The 21,810-nt window shown below is 37.0% G+C and overlaps 1 protein-coding gene across 8 annotated transcripts in view; it reads left to right on the top strand.

The window, feature by feature from the left end:
• Positions 1-6,117: 6,117 nt before the first annotated feature.
• Positions 6,118-21,810, top strand: part of KANK1 (KN motif and ankyrin repeat domains 1) — a 241,969-nt gene continuing 226,276 nt past the window's right edge. For 7 of the 8 annotated variants that reach the window (XM_074196525.1, XM_074196524.1, XM_074196523.1 and 4 more), the window contains exon 1: positions 6,118-6,535. The gene's annotated coding sequence lies outside the window, so the exon portion shown is untranslated. Of the gene's footprint in view, positions 6,536-11,690; positions 11,707-21,810 lie in introns of those variants that run through there. The other variant, XM_074196519.1, reaches the window with a different exon arrangement.

Raw genomic sequence — 21,810 nt, 5'->3', positions numbered from 1 at the left:
CTCATTTCATATAACCATTCCATTGGGTAGTTACTGTTATTATCTCCATTTAATAGATGAGGAAACTGAAACTCAAGATGTTAAGTGACTTGCCCAGGGTCACACAGCTAAATTGGCTAAGAAGATTTGAACTCAAATCTTCTGATAACCAATTCTAGTAATCCATACATTGCATCTTTTAATTGTCTTTATCTTTAACTGGGTTATTTTGAACAATAACATGTACAAAAGCAACCCAGTCTTTTAGCATTATTGTTGTTGCTGTTGCCTTTGTCAGTACCTTTCTTTAAAAGTTTTCTTGAATTTAATATTTAGTTTTGATGCCACAATAGGTTTATTTTTAGTGACTGCTATACAATTTCCTGAATTGTAGAGTTTAGATAAAGGATTATACTTTTTTGATACATAAGTAGAAAATAAAAATGCTGCTGTATAAAGAAATAATTTTAAAAATATTTTCATGATAAATTATAACATGCAGTGGATCCCTGAGCAGCAACTTTTAACAGAGTAGTTTGAATACTAGGCTTGGAATCAAGATGACATGAGTTCCATTCTCATTTCTGATCTGGTTTCACGGAGGGAGGCCCACAATTGGATCCTGCATGCTGATGAAATCAAACTCGGAGACTATTTCTTTTAATATTCTTTGAATTCTTTCTCACCTCTAAAAGTGTTTATTAGAGAGAAGGACAGAACTAAAATTCCTATAGGTAATGTATAAATAGTGCACAAATAATTAATTACATAAGTTATTTGTTCACTTTATATTGAAAGCAAAGGGTCAGTTCATGAAAAGGAATAACGAGAGAGGAAGCTTGGGAAATCTGGCTGAATGAGAAGGCAGGGAGGTGCAGATTGTGAATGGTAAAGTCCTAGGTTCCCCTAGTGGTAAGTGGCAGATCCTGGGAATGTTTGTAAATGCAAAACAATCAATTGGCAAACATTAAGTACTTACTATCCTGCCAAGCACAATATTAAGAGCTAGGTAATACAAAAAGTGAAAAGTCTCAGCCCTGAAGGAGTTTACATTCTAATTTCCCAGACAATAAAATACTTATAAATATATAAGACAGATACAAATTAGATACAAATTAACCTTAGAGGGAAAAGCACTGGGAGTGGGGGAGGGCCAGAGGAAAGGAAGACAGGGAAAGACCTGGAGAAAGTGACTTTTAAATTTCAGACTCCCTGGAACTCACATAATGAAAGTAACCTCTACTCCAAAGGCTTCTCCCTCTGATTGAATGGCTCCTCTTCAAACTTCCATTCACTAAGGGCACCCAGACCAGGCAACACTCTCAGGGTACACCTATGTATGCCTCCTCCCCTCTTCAATTTCATTTTATGTGTTATCTTCCCCCCATTAGAACAATGGGAAAATTCCTCCTTTAAGGTAGGGACAATCAACTTCTTTTTTTCCAATTAGAGGTAAAGATAATTTTCAATATTCATTCTTCTTGCAAGATTTTGAGTTCTTCATTTTTCTCCTTCCATCCTTTCCCTTCCTCCTTCCCAAGACAGCAAGTTATTGATATAGATTATATATATATAATATATATGTGCAATCATGTTAAATGTATTTATATATTAGTAGTCATTCATCACAATATTAGTTGTGAAAGAAAAATCAGAACAAAATGGGGAACAACTGTGATAAAAAAAATAGCAAGTTAAAAAAGCGAAAAGAGTATATGTTTTGGTCTACATTCAGACTCTATAGTTCTTTCCCTGGATGTGGATGGCAATTTGTATCACTAATCTTTTGGAATTGTCATTGGTCACTGTATTTTGATTATCATATAATGTTGCTTCTTCTGTGTACAATATTCTGCTCACTTCATTCAACATCAGCTCATGTAAATCTTTCCAGATTTTTCTGAAATCTATCTGCTCATGATTTTACAGAATAATAATATTCCATCATATTCATATACCCTAACTTGTTCAGCTATTCCCCCAACTGATGGGCATTGTTTCAGTTTCTAATTCTTTGACACCACAAAAAGAACTTCTATAAATATTTTTGTATTTGTGGGTCCCTTTTTTTTATGATCTCTTTGGGTAGTTTGGACATAGTTCCAAATTGTTTGTTCTCCTGTAGTTTGGACAGGGTTCCAAATTGTTCTACAGAATGATTGGATTAATTCACAACTCCACCAATAGTCTGACTGCTCTTCTTTTTGTTTGATTTTGTACAGTGGTAGCAAGGGTCTAACAAATAATTTGATCACTGAATTCTAAGTATAATTTCACAATATACTGGGGTTCATCTTATAGCCAAATTACTCGAGGAAGCAGCATATGTCCTCATAAGAAGGACCAGAAATTCTGATGACTTTTCTTGATCAGTGGTGCATTCATTTTTGAGACTTTTTATGTACTGGTTTCTACACTTTCAGGAATAAAATATATTACTGATATTCATATATCAATTTAAAGTTTACAAAGTGTTCTAGATATATATCTGATTAAAGCTTCAGTAATGGATGCTCAGAGAGATAAATGACTTACCCAAAGTCCTACAGCTAGTTTGAGAAGGATTTAAATGAGGTCTTCCTGACTCCACCTCCAGCACTCTAAGCCACTGAACACCATGTTGAATACATGATCCTATGTAAGCTGGATAAAGCTCATGAAAGTTCCATGTCATTTATGCTACAAGTTATCCCTTTGTTAGACTCTGTGGGGTAGGAGGGGGGTGTTTAGAATGGTGCTGGGAAGTCAAAATCAAAAGGTCATAAGATTAATGTTTCTCTAAAAAACCAAGTGGATGACACCAGGAATTACTGTAGTGGGAAGACAATCTAAAGTATAGCTCTGTGGGTAATGTGTCAGCTGTCTGCACATAATCCCTCTCTCCCAGCTCCTAGTAGATTACCCTACACCTTTTGAAGTTTCAATGAATGTTTAATGATGATAGTGAAGATTAAAATGATGAATATACCCTGTCTCATATTTCCTGGACTAGGAAGTCTTTCAGCAACAAATAGCATAGCTAATTAATGTAACACCCTGGTTTTAAAGAACCTTATTATATGGTTGAACTTTTGAAAATCAACTCAAAATGTACGGATTAAAATATCACTAAAAAAAAATCACTTATTAAAATATCACAACCTTCAGAGAAAAAAAAGAAAAAGTTTACAAAGACTAGGCATTAAACAAACAAACAAACCAGGACACACATGTACTTTTACCTTGAGGGGGGAACTGAGATGCAAGGGCCCTAACCCTTTTGGGGGATGTTGATCTATCTGAATTGTCTTTATCTCCTTATGCATGTTATCAGTAAAAGCTGGCTCCATCTTTGGCCATCGCTGATCTCCAGTGATCATCCAAAGGTGTTGGCACTTTGATGTACTTATAATAAATTCTTTTTCATTCTCAAAAATAAAGACAAAAAAACAAGAAACAGTATTAAAATACAAAAATGCTTAGTTTTTTTCTGGGGAGGTTGCTTATGTTGTTATTGTTGATTTTAGAGGCAATCAGGGTTAAGTGACTTACCCAAGATCATACAGCTAGTAAATATCTGAGGATATATATATATATATATATATATACATATATATGTATACATATATATGTATATATGAACTCAGGTTTTCCTAACTCCTGGGCTGGTACTCTATCCACTTTGCCACCTAAATGACTCAGATATTTTTGCTTTTGAATTCAAATGATTTTTTAAAAATTTTATTTATTTTTAATAGATTGCTAACTCAAAGGCAGATGTGAAGAGGCATGGAAGTGTAGTGGATAATGGACTTGCCTCTGAGTCAGGTAGATCTAGGTTCAAGTCCAACCTCTACCAGTTCTGATTGTGAGAAGCAAATAAGTCACAACCTCTCAGAATACCAGCTAACTCTCTAAGAGTATAATTTATAGAGCAGTTGTCCTTTTCTCTTGGGTGAGGTTCTTTTCTCTCCAGGAACCATAGAAATCTCAATGTTCAGATGAAAATATGTGACAGAGTTTTCACTAGGAATTCTTGAATTCAGGGAAGATTGAGTTGATCCAAATGGAATTAAGAAAAAGGGGAATGATACAAAGATAGTCTGTCCCAGATTCATTTGCTCTGGGAATTAAGGGTAGTTTTTTCAACTTTATAGCACCAGTGATCCCTAATCTCAGGGAAGAAGTAGAAAGATGATTGTGCATGGCCTGGGTCAGTTGATGACTACAAGTTATGTATCAGGGGGATGCAGACATTCTGGGTCAAAGCTATAGTGGCTCCAACCCTAAGGACAACTATGATACAGTGCTATTAATTTAGCCCTAATACTTAGACACTTTCAGTATATGTGATTCTAATAGAATCTACTTCACAATAGTTTCTTTTTTAAGACATTTTTACATTCAATATATAGCTATAATGTGGCTAGAGGAGCCAAATCAGAGCAGGACAGCCCAAATATAATTATATTGAAGGTTTTGAGGAATTAGCTAGCTTTTGACCTTATTTTATTATTTCACCATAGTTTTGTTTTTGCAAGGCAATGGGGTTAAGTGACTTGCCCAAATTATTAAGTGTCTGAGGTCACATTTGAACTCAGGTACTCCTGACTCCAGGGCCAGTGCTCTATTCACTGGGCAACCTAGCTGCCCCTAAGAAAGCGCCTTTTAAAAATCGTATTTTGAGTTTATATTAATGACCATTGAATTTTTAGGTTGATTCCACTCATCTAGAAAGTCTTTCCTTCCTCTAGTGTCTGACTTTCTAACCCCATTTGAGATTTTCTTAGCAAAGATACGGGAGTGGTTTGCCATTTCCTTCTCCAGTTTATTTTACAGTTGAGGAAACTAATGCAAACAGAGTTAAGTGACTTGCCCAGGATCACACTGCTAGCCAGTGTCTGAGGTCCAATTTAATTCATCTTCCTTCCAGGCTCAGGGATCTATCTACTGAGGGTACCTAGCAGTCCTCTCTCTCAGACCATAATGATCCTTCTCTTCTTTGTATTACTATTACAACTATTGTCTGTAATACAACACTCAGCAATTAATGATTCTCTACTAGTTTCCTGAAGGTGGACAGATAAAGGAGGGGGAGGGAACATTCATATAATGCCTACTATGTGCCATCACCCTTTTTAAGCTCTTACCAAATATCTCATTTTATTCTCATCCACAACTTAGAGAGCTAAGTGTTGTTATTATCTCCAATATTTAGTATGTATCAAAGATTGGACCTGAGCTCAAAATCTCCTGACTTTCCTTTATTTACTAAGCCAGGTTAACTCACATCAAATTGCTGCAAAGAACCTACTCGGAGGATATCAGGTCTAGAAGGACACCATATTAAAAGTTTTTACACATTATTTTTTCTTCATAAAAACCCAGCAAGCTACATAATGCAAATTTTATTACCCTGATTTACAGAGAAACAAACCCTAACTCAGTTTAGGTGACTAACCAGAGAAAACCAGAGGTCTTCAAGTTCTGGGTTTAGGGAAAGATCTTAGTTTAAACATCATGACTGAGGTATGAGATCATGGACAAGTCACTCGACCAGAACTTCAGTTTGCTTCTCTGTAAAATGGGTGTAATAAAATTTGCACTATTTATCTTACAAGTCAGTTGCAGAGATAATTTTGAGATAATGTGTGAAGCTGAAGCTCTTCATATGTATTGATGGTGGAGTCCATTCCTGGTTAAGCGAGAGGGTGTGAGGTTGCAGTAACCAGTTGGTCAGCAAAGAATAGAACCCCAGTCTCTGGATTCTGACTTCTCCACTTAGTTGATGAGTTGATGTAGAAGGCAAGGGACTGAGGAGAGTGGGAAAAAATCAAACAGCAAGCTGAGAGAAAAAAAAGACCACAGTAGAATTTGGAGAATAAGGGGTGACAATAAGGTATGTGGGGTGCAGGTCATGGGGTTCGGCATGGCCTCCGGGATAACTGAGCCAGTTAATTAATCCTAGTCTTCAGATATATATGGTACCACATATATACATCCGCCCAAGGAACTATGCAGACTGCGGACATTCTTCCTTTTTCAGTTCTTTACTTGTAGAAGCATCCGGAGACTGGGAGAGGAGGAGGAGGAGGAGGAGGAGTGTGGGGGGAGGTAAGGCTAGCTGAGTGGCATTGTTGAGTTGGGGCAGCGCGCAGGCGCACGAGGGCAGTCGGTGGCCGATTTCGCAGTTACAAAGAGTGAAGTTTGGCGGAGAGCGGGAGCTGACCAGCCCGCAGAGCCCACCACCCACGGGTGCTTTTCGGAATCAGCATTAAAGGGCTGGAAGGAGAAGTAAAAGCAGAGGTTCTGCTCTCCGCCCCGGACGCCCGTGCTTTATTCCTTCCCCCCTTTCAAGTTCCTCGTTGCCTTCTCACTCTGGCGGGTAGTGCTCGTGGGAACCCTCGAGGGTCGCGGGTTTGAATCCTGCCGTTTTAGAGTCCCCAGCAAACCCCGCCCCTTTCTCCCCCCCTCGGGTTTGGGGCTGCAGCCGCGGCAGGAGGAGGAGGAGGAGGAGGAGGAGGGGCCTCGGCGCCCCCAGCCCCGCGCGGCCGCAGGTGGAGCAGAGCTGCGGGAGGTGAGTGAGTCGGGGGGCAGTGCCGCCGCGTCTCCCCGAGGCGGAGCGGCCGCGCGCGCTGACTGCCCCCTGCCCCGGGGGGAGCCCTGGGGGGAGCGGCCCCCTCTGAGGGGCTTCGGGGGCACTGGAGTAAGGGAAAGCGGGCACCCTCGCCCTGCTTGCCTCGCCAGAGGGAAGGATCTCCTGCCCCAGGGGGAATGGGGGTAGCCGCTCTCTTCCGTTGCCCCGGCCCCCCACGGCCCCCACTCCCTCGCTGAACCTGGAACCCCAAGGCTCCTCCTGCCGCGGGGCTCTCCTCCTTCCCGCTATGGCAAAAGGGTCTGCGGCGAGGGAGAAAGAGCGGCCGGGATGTCTGAAAGGGGGAGGCAGGCTGGTCAGCCGGCGGGGAGGGGTCGAACTGACTCAGAAGGGCACTGGACCATGGCCACAGGGCTCCTTAATGGAAGAAGGGACTTTCCACTCTGAGGCTTCTTCAGAGCGACCCTTGCTTGCTCCCCCAGTTCCTTTCTACTGGGGAGGAAAGTCCGCTTTGCTATTAACATTCCTGTTTAGACCCTCGGGCAGCAGGTTGGCTCGAATTCTCCTTCAGCTGACTTTGCCACGACCCTGAGATGAGGGTTAGAGTAGGGAGAGGAGAAGGGAGATTGCATCCCCTCCTTTCCTTTCTCCTTTGCCTCCTCCCAATTCCACTGAGGTTGGGAGCCCTGGCCAGAGGGGTGAAGACTCCTTTTGTTTATGGCTCGGCAACTTCTGAGGGGGTGAGACTAAAGAGGCTTTTTCCCTCCGGGGAGTAATAGTTAATAAAAACCCCAACTTTTGGGTTCCCTGCTTTCCAAGCTCCCCCTCCCCCCACCTACCCCTGGAAAGTCAAACTTTGCACACACTCATTTTCACATTTAAGTTAGCTGCCTGTTTCCCTTGGAATTTTGTTAGTAAACTTCTCTATACATTTTCCAGCAAGCTCTCTCCTGACCCTTGGATTACTTTGTTAAGGCCTTGTTTAAGCGACTGTGTTTTCTTTTTACAAAAAAAAAAAAAAATAGGGCCTCATCCAGTGCTTCTGCACTGTAAGTCGCCTGTTCATCCCTGCTTATTAATTAATAAGTAGGGCAGGGTGGTCTGACTTATGGAGCCTTGTTGGCTGGGAATGGAGAGCTTTGCTATGCTCCTTTATAAAGGGGTAATTCCTACTGCTTCCAAAATGGTCTTCTTTCCCAATTTCTGATAGATTTGCCAATTATGAATTTAAGAACTAAATGACAGACGTTTTTCAATGCTGACTTCCTTCTCCAATTGGGCTTCCCTAATTTCCTATATGAAAATAGCCCATATATTGTATAATATGAATTATATATTTCATTTGAAAGCTTTTCACATACATTTATGCTCTTAAATTTGGACTGAATAAGAAAGATTTGTATCAGATCTGTGCAGGATACTATTAATGGGAATGATGCTTGTAGCATAATAGAAGGGTCACTGGGTCTGAAGTTAGAGGCCCCTGTTTCAAATCTTGTCTCTATTACTGAAGTGACCTTGAGCAAGTCATTTAACCACTATTGGATATCAGTTTCTTATATATTGTAAAGTAAGGTGCAGGAGGAAAGTGGCTTGTGATTTGAAAAAAAATTATCTCAATTGTGTAACTTGGAGATTAAAATTTCTTTATTGGGAGAGTAGCGGTCTCTTGAGAAATAATTGTCTCCTCCTAAAGATATGTAAATTGGGAATGCATTTTATCCCCCCCAGGGAATGTGTGTGCCTTTTGTTTTCTGCCTGAAGCACCATTGCCCCTCCTAGTGCAAAATTTACTCTTGTTGTGACTACACTTATACAAAAGTGAGTTCAAAGTTTGTTTTTGCTTTTTTTCTTAAGGGGGTGGAAAAAAACAATTAAATATAGAGGTATGTCTTTTTGTTATTGTTCAGAAGAAAACCACAGCAAAAAGTTGCCAGAATCAATAGGCCCAAACTTAAATCTTTTGATTGATTATTTTAGAAGCTGCAAGATTTTTGTCATCAGTGGTAGTATTTATTAATTTCCTTATACACATTATTTCTGATGTGGTCAGGGAAATCTTTCTTGAGGCTAGGGAAGAATGGAAGGGGCTTGATTTGGAGCTTGATCCCCCAAATAACCTTCTCATGCTTAAAATTTCCTCTATTTCATTCACTGTCTCACATTTTAGTGACAGGATTGAAGCTATCCAAATTGAAAAAGCATAGAATCACAACGTCATAGTTGGAAGATACCCCAAAAGTCATCTGGTTCAACTATTGCTTCCTTAGTGTACAAGAATGGTCTTCCACTATACTGAAGACCTTTCTACTGACTAAAAGTAAAACTGCTACTCACAGGGGTCTGCCATTTCAGTTTTCAGTTGTGATAAATAGTAAGTTTTCCCTCAAATCATCCCTAAAATTTTCCTTTTTGCATGCAGTTTTCACCTATTTAATGGATGCAACCCTTTACAAATAAAATCCCTTACTACATGTTGCACCTGCATCTTCTCCTGTAAAATACCCTCCATTTCCTTGTAGAGATTCTCATATGTCATGGTGATCCTTCACCTGGTTACCCTTTTTTGGGGTTATTTCAGCTTATCACCATCCTTTCTAAGATGTGATTCCCCAGAATCAGAGTATTGATGTGAATTGATAGGGCAGAGTATAGCAAGAGTATTATCTCTTTCTGGATACTATTGTTTCTCTTGAGGAAGCTAGGTATTTCAGTGAATAAAGCACAGGACCTGAAGTCAGGAAGACAGTTCAAATGTTAGACATCCATTTGCTGGATAAACCTGGGCAAGTCACTGAACCTTTGACTCAATTTTCTCAACTATAAAACAATGACAGTTTGCTATTAACACTTTTGACTCATATTGACATTGCAACTCATTAAAAATCCTCTACCATTTCTGTCTAGCTTTGCCTAGAATAGTGAAATTGATTTTTTGTTTTTAAAGTCCAAATGTGAGACTACATTTGTACCTATCAAATTTCCTATTTGTTTTCTAGGCTGTCAATGCCTTTTTAAATCCTTACTCTCATTTTTTTTTTGGTAAGGCAATGGGGTTATAAGTGACTTGCCCATGGTCACAAAGCTAGGTAATTATTAAGTGTCTGAGGTCAGATTTGAGTCCTCTTGACTCCAAGGCCAGTACTCTATCCACTACGCCATCTAGCTACCCCAAATCTTTATTCTCTGATCCTGAAGTGTTAGTTAGACCTAACAGCTAGTGTACGTTATACATGCTTCAATACTTTCAGGATAAAATTTTATTAAGAACTTTGAATACTTGTTCCTGTGTTTAAGCTGGTAAAATTTGCAACTCAGTTTTACTTTTAGTTATCACAATTATTTAATGTGATGTTGTACTGTGTCCTTGTATCCTGTCAACAACTAACTTTCCTTCCCATCCCCCTACCTACAGCATTTTAATGAATTAAAAACTCACTTTTAAAATTTAAACGTTTAGAATATCACTTATAAAAGATGACATTTGAAATTTTAGGTATATTTTGTTAATATTCTTTTATTTGGGTGGGTAACTTAGCAAAAAAAATATTGTTAATTTGTTTTCATTTTACATTGCAGTCATTTACAGATTATCCCCTTGAGGTCTCTTGGAATAAAAAAGTAATTAAATGAAACTATTAAAAGAGTGATATCATCTGAAAGTATATTCAACATTGTACATCTGTATTATTCTCACCTTTATATTAAAAAAAATGAGTTGAAATCTTTTTCTTTCTTCTACCCTTACCCCATTGGGGAAAAAAAGAGAAAAAGAAAATTTCTTTTAAAAATATGCATAGTCAAGCAAATAAATTTCCTCATTGAGGGTAAGCAGAAATATCTTATTCTGTACCTTTAATCTATCATCTCTTTGCCAGGAGGTAGATATTATGTTTTATCATCAATTTTTTGGAGACATGGATGGTTATTGTATTTGTTGTAGTTCCTACAGCTTTCAAAGTTATCTTTAAAGTTTTCTTATTGTTTAAATTCTCCTGCTTCCATTCTTTTATTATTCATTGTTTTTTTTAAGTCTTTCAAAATTGTTTCTATATCACTGATATTACAATATAAATTATTCTGAGTCTGCTAGCTTCATTCTTTTTTTTAAGATTTATTTAAGGCATTGGGGTTAAGTGACTTACCCAAGGTCACACAGCTAGGCAATTATTAGGTGTCTGAGAAAGGATTTGAGCTCAGATACTCCTGACTCCAGGGCTAGTGCTCTATTCACTGCACCACCTAACTGCCCCCACAGCTTCATTCTTTATCAATTCATAGAGGTCTTTCCATGCCTCTTTGATATTATCTATTTCTTTGATTCTTGAAGCACAGTGGTACTCTACCACATTCATATATCATAACTTAATCAACCTTTCCTCAGTTGATGAGCATCCTTTTAGTTTCAAGGTTTTTGTCATCAAAAAAAATTGCTATGAATAATTCTGTGCATAAAGAACATTTCCTACTTTCTTTGAGGAACTTTTTGAGTGTAAACCTAGTAGTGATATAGCTTGAGTAAGTTTTTGTGTATAATTCTAAATTGCTATCCCAAATGGTTGTATGTTTTTCTGTCTTTACAGTTTTTGTAGTATTGGAATGAACTTGTCAAATATTTCACAGAATTCACTAGTGAATTCATGTATCTAAGTTTTTTCTTTTAAAATGCTTTTATGTGTTTGTTATTCAGCTTCTAAATGGGATTTTTAAAATTTTCCTTTCTTATTTTGGGTATTCTGTTTTTGACTAAACCTGGGTATATTATATGTAACTTTGTTTCATATAAATTGTCCAAATAATAATTTGGATATAATTGGGCTAAATAACTTTTTTCCCCCAAATAACTTCTAATGATGTATTTTCTTTCTTTCTTTCTTTCTTTCTTTCTTTCTTTCTTTCTTTCTTTCTTTCTCTCTTTCTTTCTCTCTTTCTCTCTTTCTCTCTTTCTTTCTTTCTTTCTTTCTTTCTTTCTTTCTTTCTTTCTTTCTTTCTTTCTTTCTTTCTTTCTTTCTTTCTTTCTTCCTTCCTTCCTTCCTTCCTTCCTTCCTTCCTTCCTTCCTGTCTTTCTTTCTTTTCTTTCTTTTCTTTCTTTCCCTTTTTTTTCACAAAGCAATGGAATTTCAGTGATTTGTCCAAGGTCACACTCTTAATAAGTAAGTATTAACTGTCTGAGGTCACATATGAACTCAGGTCCTCCTACTGCCACTAATAGTATCCTTGAATCTTCAAGGATATTATTTGTTGAGAATTTTCATTTTTCTTTTTTGATATTGGAAATTTGACTCCCCTTTTTCTTTTAAATCAAATTAGCTAATGGTTCACATATTTTGTTGGCTTTTCCAAAAAAATTGACCTTAGCTTGTGTTTCAAGTTTGTTAATCCCTTCTTTGATTTTTCAAGATTTCTCTGTTCTCTTTTTAATCTGTTTTTTAAAAATATATTTAGAAATATAACATTTTCCTAAAATCTGTTTCAGGTGCATTCTCAAAATTTTGGTATGTTTTTCTTATTGTTATAATCTTTTTAATAAAATTATCTAGCAATTTTATGATTTGTTCTTTGATTCACAAATTCTTTAGGGTTAAATTATTTTCATCTCCAATTGCTCTTGAATACTTTTCAGAAAATAAAACTTAACTTTATTTAATTTAATTTTATTGTGCTGTGATTGGTAAAGGATGAATATAACATTTGTTTTTCTTTATTTATTTATCCCTGTTTATTCCAAGTTGCTATGTTTTCTTTCTTTTCTCTTTTAAGCTACATTTCACTATTCCTCTCCAAGCTACTTTTTGACTAATTCTCCTTTCCCTTCTTCCCTTTACTCTTTGTATCTTTGTTGAATTAACTGTTTTTCTACACCAAATTCTGTTTTTATGTTCTAAATCATGATTAATTTTTGTTAAGTTGCAAGATACACCTAAGAAATATGTATTCACCTTTCTGTTTCTGTGCAATAATTGCCAGAAGTTTATCCTTATGAAACTTTTCTAAAAAAAAAAAACTTTTTCTAAAAAAAAACTTCTCTTGTTTATTATTAATTAGTCTTTATCTATGACTGATAAGATTAAATTGAGGTCTTCTACTATTATAGTTTTATGGTCTTTTTCCTCCTAGTAACTAATTTATTTATTTAGTAGCTGTGCCATTTAGTGAATATATAGTAAATATGAAAATCAGCTCATTGTTGTTTTCAGCAGAATGCAATTTCACTCTTATTTCTTTTAAGTTTGATTTTGCTATTGCCTTGTCTGAAATCATTCTTTTTCGTATTTAGCTAAAGCATCACTGATTTTGCTTCAACCTCTCATTTGAACTCTGTTTCAAGAATGTTTCTTATAAACTTTTTATTGGATTTTTTCCTTTTAATCTATTCTGGCCTCTTTCATTGTATGCATGCATTAATCTGATTCATACACAGTTATAATAGTTAATTGTTTATTTCCCTCTATTCTGTTATTTATACTTTTCTTTTTATGCTTGATTTTTGTTTATTCCAAGTTGGGATTCTTCCTTCTTCTTTCCTTCCTATCTCCCTTCCTTATTCACTCATTTCTTCCTCCTCCCTCCCTTCCTTTCTTTTCCATTAAACCTTTTCTTCACTTTTCCTTCTTTAAGCTTAGAATTTATTTGTTCTGCTTTGACTAATCCTTTTCTTTCCCACCTTCCCATTTCTATCTATATCCTTGCTGAATTAAATGTATTCTTACATCAAATTTTTTCTGTTCTTCCCTCCTTTGATCAGTTTACATGAAAATGAAGTTCATTTGATGTTATATTCTGCATACTTCTTAATCCCCACAATTGTTTGTACAATTTACTTTCCTTAACAGATTATGTTGGTTAATATATTTTCTCATCTCATTTTCCTCCAATATAGTCTTTCTTCTCACTATTTTCTTTTTTCTCATAGCATCTATAAAACATAAAGCTATTTATAGGTCTTCTGTCTCAATTAACTATCTTTCTGACCCATTGTGATTTTAGATTCCAAAAAAATTCTTTTTAACACTTCACTACCACTATACCCAATTAAGAAGTAAACAGCTTATCCGTATAAGAACTTTTGATTTTCACTTTATTTAGCTTTTTAAAAAATGATACAAATATTTATTAACTAGTCAATCAGCAGTCAACACAAATGCTACATTGGTATATCCTGCCACTTGTTTATTAAATATATGAATTGAGTCAGTAGATAGAGAGATGGATTTAAGTCATAACCTGCTTTTTTTTTTTTTTTTTTTTTTTTTTAGTTTTTGCAAGCCAGTGGGGGTTAAGTGATGCCCACATTGGGGAAGCTCTATTATTGAATGGTCCTGGGCAAATCTTTTGAGTCTCTGTACTTCAGTTATCACTTTTGTAAAATGAGGATATTTGTACAATATGCAAAATGTATATTTAATATATATATACATATACACATGTGTAATATATCTATATCTATCTTGTCTATATATGAAATACTCTGATTCTTCATTTGTAAAATGAGATAATTAAATTTCCAAGGACCCTTTCAACTTTAAATCTGTGATCCTAATTCACAAGAAAAAATAACTTCCAGAATTCCCTGGATAAAAGTTATGTAGATTCATGGTGGTATTATGATTACTTTCTTGCAAGTCATTTCTAGTAATTTCTTGATTTTCCTTGCCTGAGAAGTATCAAACACCAGGAGACCAATTATTTCCCCACCATAAATCTGTGTGTATTGGGGTGGGGGGGTGGGGGGTGGGAAGAAGGCACTAACCCTACTGTACCTTATGCTCTTTTAACAGTATCATTTCCACCCTATTCTCCATTGTAATTCCAGAGAGGGCATTTACTTTTAAACTATTCTTTGCTCCACATGGTCTTTGTCTTGACTACTGGACTGTTTGAGAAATCAGCTCTCAGAACTTCTGGCTGTTCCCCACTTCCTGGAGAGCTTCCTCCTCAGCTTCCCTGGCTTACTTGAAGATTGAGCTCAAATTCAACCTTCTTACAAGAAGCCTTTCTTCATCTTTCCAGCTGCTACTGCCATCCCTGAGATTACCTTCTTTCTATTCTGTATGAATCTTGCATGTACTCTATATATACCTTTATATATAGTTATTTGCATAGTCTATGTGAGTTCCATGAGGGCAGTGACAATTGCCTCCTTGTATTGTTAGTGTTTAGCATGATATCTGACTCATAGTAAACTCTTAATAAATATGCTCAGTGGGTACTTAAGTTAATGTTTTCTTAAAGTAACATGCCTTCTTTCCCCCTTTGAACCAAAATGCCAGAACTTCTGCCCTTTAATGGACTGTGAACCTAGTGTTTTTTGAAGTCATTCATAATTGTTGTGGGGACAGTAGCATTGCTGGTGAGGTGCTCATTAACCATCAGCATCAGAAATGTGCATATTGTTATGGGAGTATGCTCTAAGTGATTATGTAACCCAAGGCTTGTTTTCCCTTCCTTGGCTTTTTAAACTTAGACATCTATTTTTGCCTTTTCCTTCTCTACCCTTTGCATTTAAATAATGGATGAAGAAAATTCTTTTAGGAAGAATCTTGCAACAGATGTATGGTTTAGTTGTTGGGTTGCTTTTTTTTTGTTTTATTTTGTTTTTGCTGGAAAAATCTATCCAATATGGGCAGTAATTTATGTTTTTTAATACAGAAGCCATCAGTTAATTAGAAGCAGCTACACATTTCCTATGGTGTCAGCACCTTTAGCAGTCCTATAACTCTGAGATTTTTTTAAAAACTCAATTTAGCTAATGGAATTGAGTTTAACATCAGAAGATTTATTCTCTTGAATGAAGAATCATATTTTTATTGATCTTCTGTTTTTATATCACCTTCATTTCCAAATATATCCCTTCCCTTTGTCTCTCTTCAAGCCCTGTAACAATGATTAGTCAATTATTAGTCTTTACCTTTTGTCATTTTGACAAATTTGGTGGCTAGGAAATGTGATTTTAAGTTTTTTTCCAAAAAAAAAAATCCCATTTCTTTTTTTTAATTCATTTTTATTAAAGATATTATTTGAGTTTTACAATTCCCCCCCATCTTACTTCCCTCCCCCCACCCCTCATGGAAAGCAATCTGTCAGTCTTTACTCTGTTTCCATGTTGTACCTTGATCCAAATTGGGTGTGATGAGAGAGAAATCATATCCTTAGAGAAGAGACAAGAATTCTAAGAAGTAACAAGATCAGACAATAAGATATCTGTTTTTTTCTAAATTAAGGGGAATAGTCCTTGAACTTTGTTCAAACTCCACAGCTCCTTATCTGGATACAGATGGCACTCTCCTTTGCAGACAGCCCAAAATTGCTCCTGATTGTTGCACTGATGCAATGAGTGAGTCCTTCAAGGTTGATCATCACTTCCATGTTGCTGTTAGGGTATACAGTGTTTTTCTGGTTCTGCTCATCTCACTCAGCATCAGTTCATGCAAATCCCTCCAGGCTTCCCTGAAATCCCGTCCCTCCTGGTTTCTAATAGAACAATAGTGTTCCATGACATACATATACCACAGTTTGCTAAGCCATTCCCCAATTGAAGGACATTTACTTGATTTCCAATTCTTTGCCACCACAAACAGAGCTGCTATAAATATTTTTGTACAAGTAATGTTTTTACCCTTTTTCATCATCTCTTCAGTCTATAGACCCAGTAGTGGTATTGCTGGGTCAAAGAGTATGCACATTTTTGTTGCCCTTTGGGTGTAGTTCCAAATAGCTCTCCAGAAAGGTTGGATGAGTTCACAGCTCCACCAACTGTGTAATAGTGTCCTAGATTTCCCACAACCCTTCCAACAATGATCATTATCCTTCCTGGTCATACTGGCCAATCTGAGAGGTGTGAGGTGGTACCTCAGAGAAGCTTTAATTTGCATTTCTCTAATAATTAATGATTTAGAGCAAAAATTCCCATTTTTTATTAATAATTTGAAGCAGTCTCCTATTATTAAATTTTTAATTCTTTTGAGAACTGTTTGTTCGTATGTTTTGGACATTCATAGTAGGCAATTAATAAATGGTTGTTTGTCAGTTCAGTGGCTTAATGGAGAGAATACTGAGCTTGAAATCAGGGAGGCTCCTGATTTATATAAGTTCAAATTTAACCTCAGACACTTACTAGCTGTGTGACCTTTGGGCAGATCACTTCAGAGTTCAAATCCACCCTCAGATACTTATTAGCTGTGTGAGCCTGGGCAAGTCATTTAACTCTGCCTCTATAAAATGAACTGGAGAAGAAAATGCTAAACTATTCCAGTATTTTTGCCAAGAAAATTCCAAATGGAATCATATAGAATTAGATATGACTGAATAACAAAATGCTTGTTGATTTGATTTTGTCCACTCATCTGATGAAGAATTTCATCACCATTTGAAGTGATTCATCATCATCATTTGAAGTAACTCAAACCATGCCTTTTCCTAAAGTTCAATGATTTAGAGGAGTTTGGTATCCTATATTTTGTGAGTGGGGGGGGGCATGAGAACATTTCAAAATGCTAGAACTATTTTACCTTCCAAATGCTTAAGTCTACAATTTCTCATCTTGGGTACCATTGATGACATTGCACATTTTTTACACTATCTGGACACCATGTTTAATCTGTGCTTAGCATATTTTAGGGGTTTCTAATTGGTACTTTGTTTATTGTGTTTGAATTATTTCCTTCCCCTTAGTCAATTGTTTCATGAATTGCTATGACATTTTGGTGAAATTCCCTTCAAGGGTTCATCTTAAAGGGCCATCTTGGTTTTTTCAAGGGGCATTTAATTGTGTTTTCAATTACTCTCTTATTTCTATTGCATATATTTCATATATTTATCTGTGAATATATTGTGTCCTTTCATGATACATAAGCAGAGTTTACCTCATTTTTATACTTAAATTTCAAGAATAGTGCCTGGCATTTAATCACTTAGACTAGTCCTAGGATATCAGACCTAGGGGAATTATATAGGACCATACTCTTTCCATTCTGGTAGGATCTATTTGAACTTGTGGTCCACTGATATGGTTGGTTTTCAGTAATTGAGGATCACCTCAACATTTGAGAGAGCAGAATGGGATCTCAGCTTTGGAGCTACAAGGGACCTGCAAATCTATCTAATACAGACAGCAGCCTCACTTTCCAACTAAGATAATACCCAAAATTGAGTGACCTGACCACAGTCACATAGTTATAGGAAGTGGAAGGACCAGATACACAGAACTCAAAAATCAAAATTTTACATTGTGCTCTGCCCTTCCATGAATCAAAAAAATAGGTTAGGTGACCCCTTCTTTAGCAGGAAAATGGGATTAATTTCCTCCATTTCCTTGATCTCCATTTCAGATTTTTATTTTGTTCCTCCAGAATTTAGACCAGAACTAGAACACTATCAATATATTGCCAATTTAAAAATAAATTTTTGAGAAATACTGACTCAGTATTATTTTTTGAACTCAGTTTTCCTTTTTAGATTTTACAGAAGAAGATTTACTTCAAAAACTATAATGTAAAATATAGAAACTTATTCTACCTCTTCATCCCATATCACCTCATTTGTTGGAGAACAGAGGGGGATTATGTTCAAAGCTTTGTTAATTTCCTTTATTTTTTCTTCAATTACATGTAAAAACAAATCTTAATGTTCATTTTAAAAAAATTTGAGTACCCAGTTCTCTCCTTTTCTTTTCCCTTCCTCATTGAGGAAGCAAGCAATTTGATAAAGGTTTTACTTAGTCTTTATTGTATAAAAGTTCTTGTTATTCAGTCTAGTTGGGCTTTTTTGGGGGGGGGGTTGTTTTTTTTGTTTGTTTTGTTTTAGATTTTTCAAGGCAGTGGGGTTAAGTGGCTTGCCCAAGGCCACACAGCTAGGTAATTATTAAGTGTCTGAGGCCAGATTTGAACTCAGGTACTCCTGACTCCAGAGCCGGTGCTCCTATCCACTGCGCCACCTAGCTACCCCTTGGTTTGTTTTTGGGCACATGTACAGCTAGGTGGCACAGGGGATAGTGCATTGGGCCTGAAGTCAGGAAGTCTCTTCTTCTCAAGTACAAATCTGACCTCAGATACTTACTATGTGCCCCTGGACAAGTCACTTAACCCTGATTACCTCAGTTTCCTCATCTGTAAAGTGAAATGGAGAAGGAAATAGCAAATAACTCCAGTATCTTTGTCAAGAAAACCCCAAATTGCAACACAAAGAGATATAAACTGAGAAAGTGACTGAACTGAACAACTTCTTTTGGTAAGTTAGAAGGAAAATAATATTATGCTGATATCTTCTTCATGTGGCACCACTTTGACTTGTGCACTCCTTGAAATTTCAAAATAATATAGAAAGATTTCATCTGAGGGGTGGCTAGGTGGCGCAGTGGATAGGAGCACCGGCTCTGGAGTCAGGAGTACCTGAGTTCAAATCTGGCCTCAGACACTTAATAATTACCTAGCTGTGTGGCCTTGGGCAAGCCACTTAACCCCACTGCCTTGCAAAAACTTAAAAAGAAAGAAAGCAAGATTTCATCTGAGTCACAGAATAAAGTTTAAACTCTGGAGATCAGACATCCCCTTCTACTTCTGAGATTCTGTACTGTGATTCCCTGCTCTCCTCCTCCCCTCAGAAGTTGAATCCTTTGTGACTTGTTTTTTGTTCTCACTCCTCCCCCAATAAGTACATCTACAAATAGCTGCTTAACTTCTTGCAGATTAGGATTGTCTTGTTAGAACATTTTTTTCCTCTTTCTTAGTACTCTACCAATAATATCTTTTCCACCAAAGGAGGAAAATTGAACTCCTGATCCTAATTGTTGATCTTTGTTGACAGACATGAGAAATGTTCCCGTATCTTTTTTGTCATAAGGGAAGTTTTATTACATGAAGATACTTTTTTTTTGGTCTTTATGTAACTTAGATAATCATTTACAATGATTCAGTTCACAACAGACAATACTGTTGCTTTAGAAAAGAATTTTCTGTTTTGAGTTCTTAAAGGAAGTGAGGAGGTAGATACAAGTGCTAAGGAACAGTTTAGACAGGCTTTGAATAGTTTATATTTTACCAATCTTTTATTTTTTGCAAGATTTTGAGTTTTACAATTTTTTTTCTACCCCTTCCCCCCCAACAGAAAACAATCTGATATAGTCTTTACATTTGCATCCATGATGTGCATAGATGAACACTTTATAAGACTTTGGAAATGTGCAGATGGAAAACCTGGCCCTCTCTTCCTATTCTCTACTATTCTTTTCCTTGTCTTATAAATTCTACATTATAAATCCTCAGAGAAGGAACCACTTAACATTGGAGTTCTTTCTCTGTTTGCTGTACACCCCAGTCTGCTTCAACTCTCCACTGTTTCTTTGCCTTTCTGTGGATGGATGACTCTTACCCATTGACCGAATGCTTTGAGACCTTGCCTGAACTTGCCATATCATCAGAAGTCCTAGCCATGCTGATCACTTCCCTCCCTGCTCTAGTCTACTCCACCTTCATATTGGCTATTTTACCTTCTCTCTCCCCACTCCCTTTCTAAAGGAAAGACCAGTATGTTACTTCGAAGTGGAGAATACCTGGCCCAGGTGCTAGACCACCCCCCAAGGATCACCCCTCGTCTAAGCAAGCTATTACAGAAGTGTGAGTTTCTGAATCTCTCTTTTTTTTCCTAGGCCATGGTAGACCCTGGTGGTTCACCGTGGGCCCCCATGCCATGTGGCTGGCACACTTATGCACACAAGCACTCTCTCCCTCTCTCTCTCTGTCTCTCTTTCTCTGTGTCTGTGTATATGTGTCTGTCTCTGTCTCTCTATGTCTGTGTGTATAATATGTCTGTCTCTCTCACCCTCTCTCTACCCCCCCCCTTTCCCTTTCCCTCTCTCTGTCTACCTTGCCTAGTCTTTTTGTAATTCACCCTGTCCTAAAGTGCTTCTTGACTCTCTAGGAGAAAAAATTTTAACTTATTTACTTTGTAATTTGTAATAAAGTCCTGAGCAGTTTTAAAGTCTCAGAGAGCATGGGGGAATTCCTTCTTTATTCAGTAACCCTCAATTTCTATCTTTAATTGGTAACCCCAAAAATCCCTTCACTAACAGTCTGAGTCATCATTTGTAACATATTCAGATAGAATAAATCAACTGGGATATAATGCTCTCTGGTAAGAGTGACTCCAGTGTGGGTAGAGAGGGCTAGAGAGGGAGAATCCTTGGAACATAAAATGCTGGGGCATTGACTGGGTGAATCTGGAGAACGGGATGGACAGAAGCTTGGGTGCAAGGTTTGGAGGGCAATAGGAGCAAGCACTTCATCACTTAATAGAGAAGCATGTATGAAGGACCTACAGTATATCAGAATTGTTCTAAACACTGGATACAAAGACCAAAAGGCAACAGTCTCAGGTATCATAGTAGAAAGTTTTGTTTATTGACTGAGAATTCCTGCATTGGAAAGTCAGTAGTTCCTGCCTTGGACTAATGATAACTTTGTGACCTTGGATAAGTCACTTTCCTTATCTAAGACTGAGTTTTCTTATCTGTAAAATGAAGTTGGGCTTGATAATGTCTAAGCTTCTTTCCAGTTTGAATTTTATTTATTTCTTCAAGGATTATAGATCTCTTCATGGAAACAGCACATCCACGTCTAAATAGATATAATAAATCTGAGGTAATAGTAGGAAGCTCTAAGTAGCTTAAGGAATCTGGAAATATCTCATGTAGAGTTGAAGAAAAAAAAGGGATTCTTAGGCAGAGGCCAGGAGGGAATACATTCCATTTATGGGATATGGCCCATACAAAAGTGAAGAAATGGGAGATGGGTAGCTATTTCAAGTAATTATTATCACTAATCAGATGCTAAACTCAGTTTGTTTTTTCTTCTTCCTGAAATTCAGACAGTGTTCTTTAAATTTCATGTTCTTAGGGCAAAGCTTCTGGTTGAGACTTCGATAATAGCTGATATTCCATAGAACTTTCTGGTAGTCTATCTGTGAGGGAGGTAGTACTAAGTGGGACGGTCACTGAAAAAAACTGCTGCTGATGGATAATTTTTAAGTGGTACTCAGGGAACCTTCACATTGGCTAGCCAGGAGGCCAACCTTATATATGCATATCCCTGATGTTTATGCTTTGGAAAACATTTTTTCCTTTTTGTTCAGATTGTGGGAGAGGAATTCCTCTCATGAATAAACTGATTATCTGGCATGTATCCTGGTTTGTGTATCACAGTATTTCATTTGTTTGAAGACTAAGATTTCATGCACACAATTTTCTTCTTTCAACGTCTCTAATT

Source organism: Macrotis lagotis, chromosome 8, assembly GCF_037893015.1.
Source record: "Macrotis lagotis isolate mMagLag1 chromosome 8, bilby.v1.9.chrom.fasta, whole genome shotgun sequence".
Taxonomy (NCBI): domain Eukaryota; kingdom Metazoa; phylum Chordata; class Mammalia; order Peramelemorphia; family Peramelidae; genus Macrotis; species Macrotis lagotis.
This window is presented reverse-complemented; position numbering and strand designations above follow the sequence as displayed.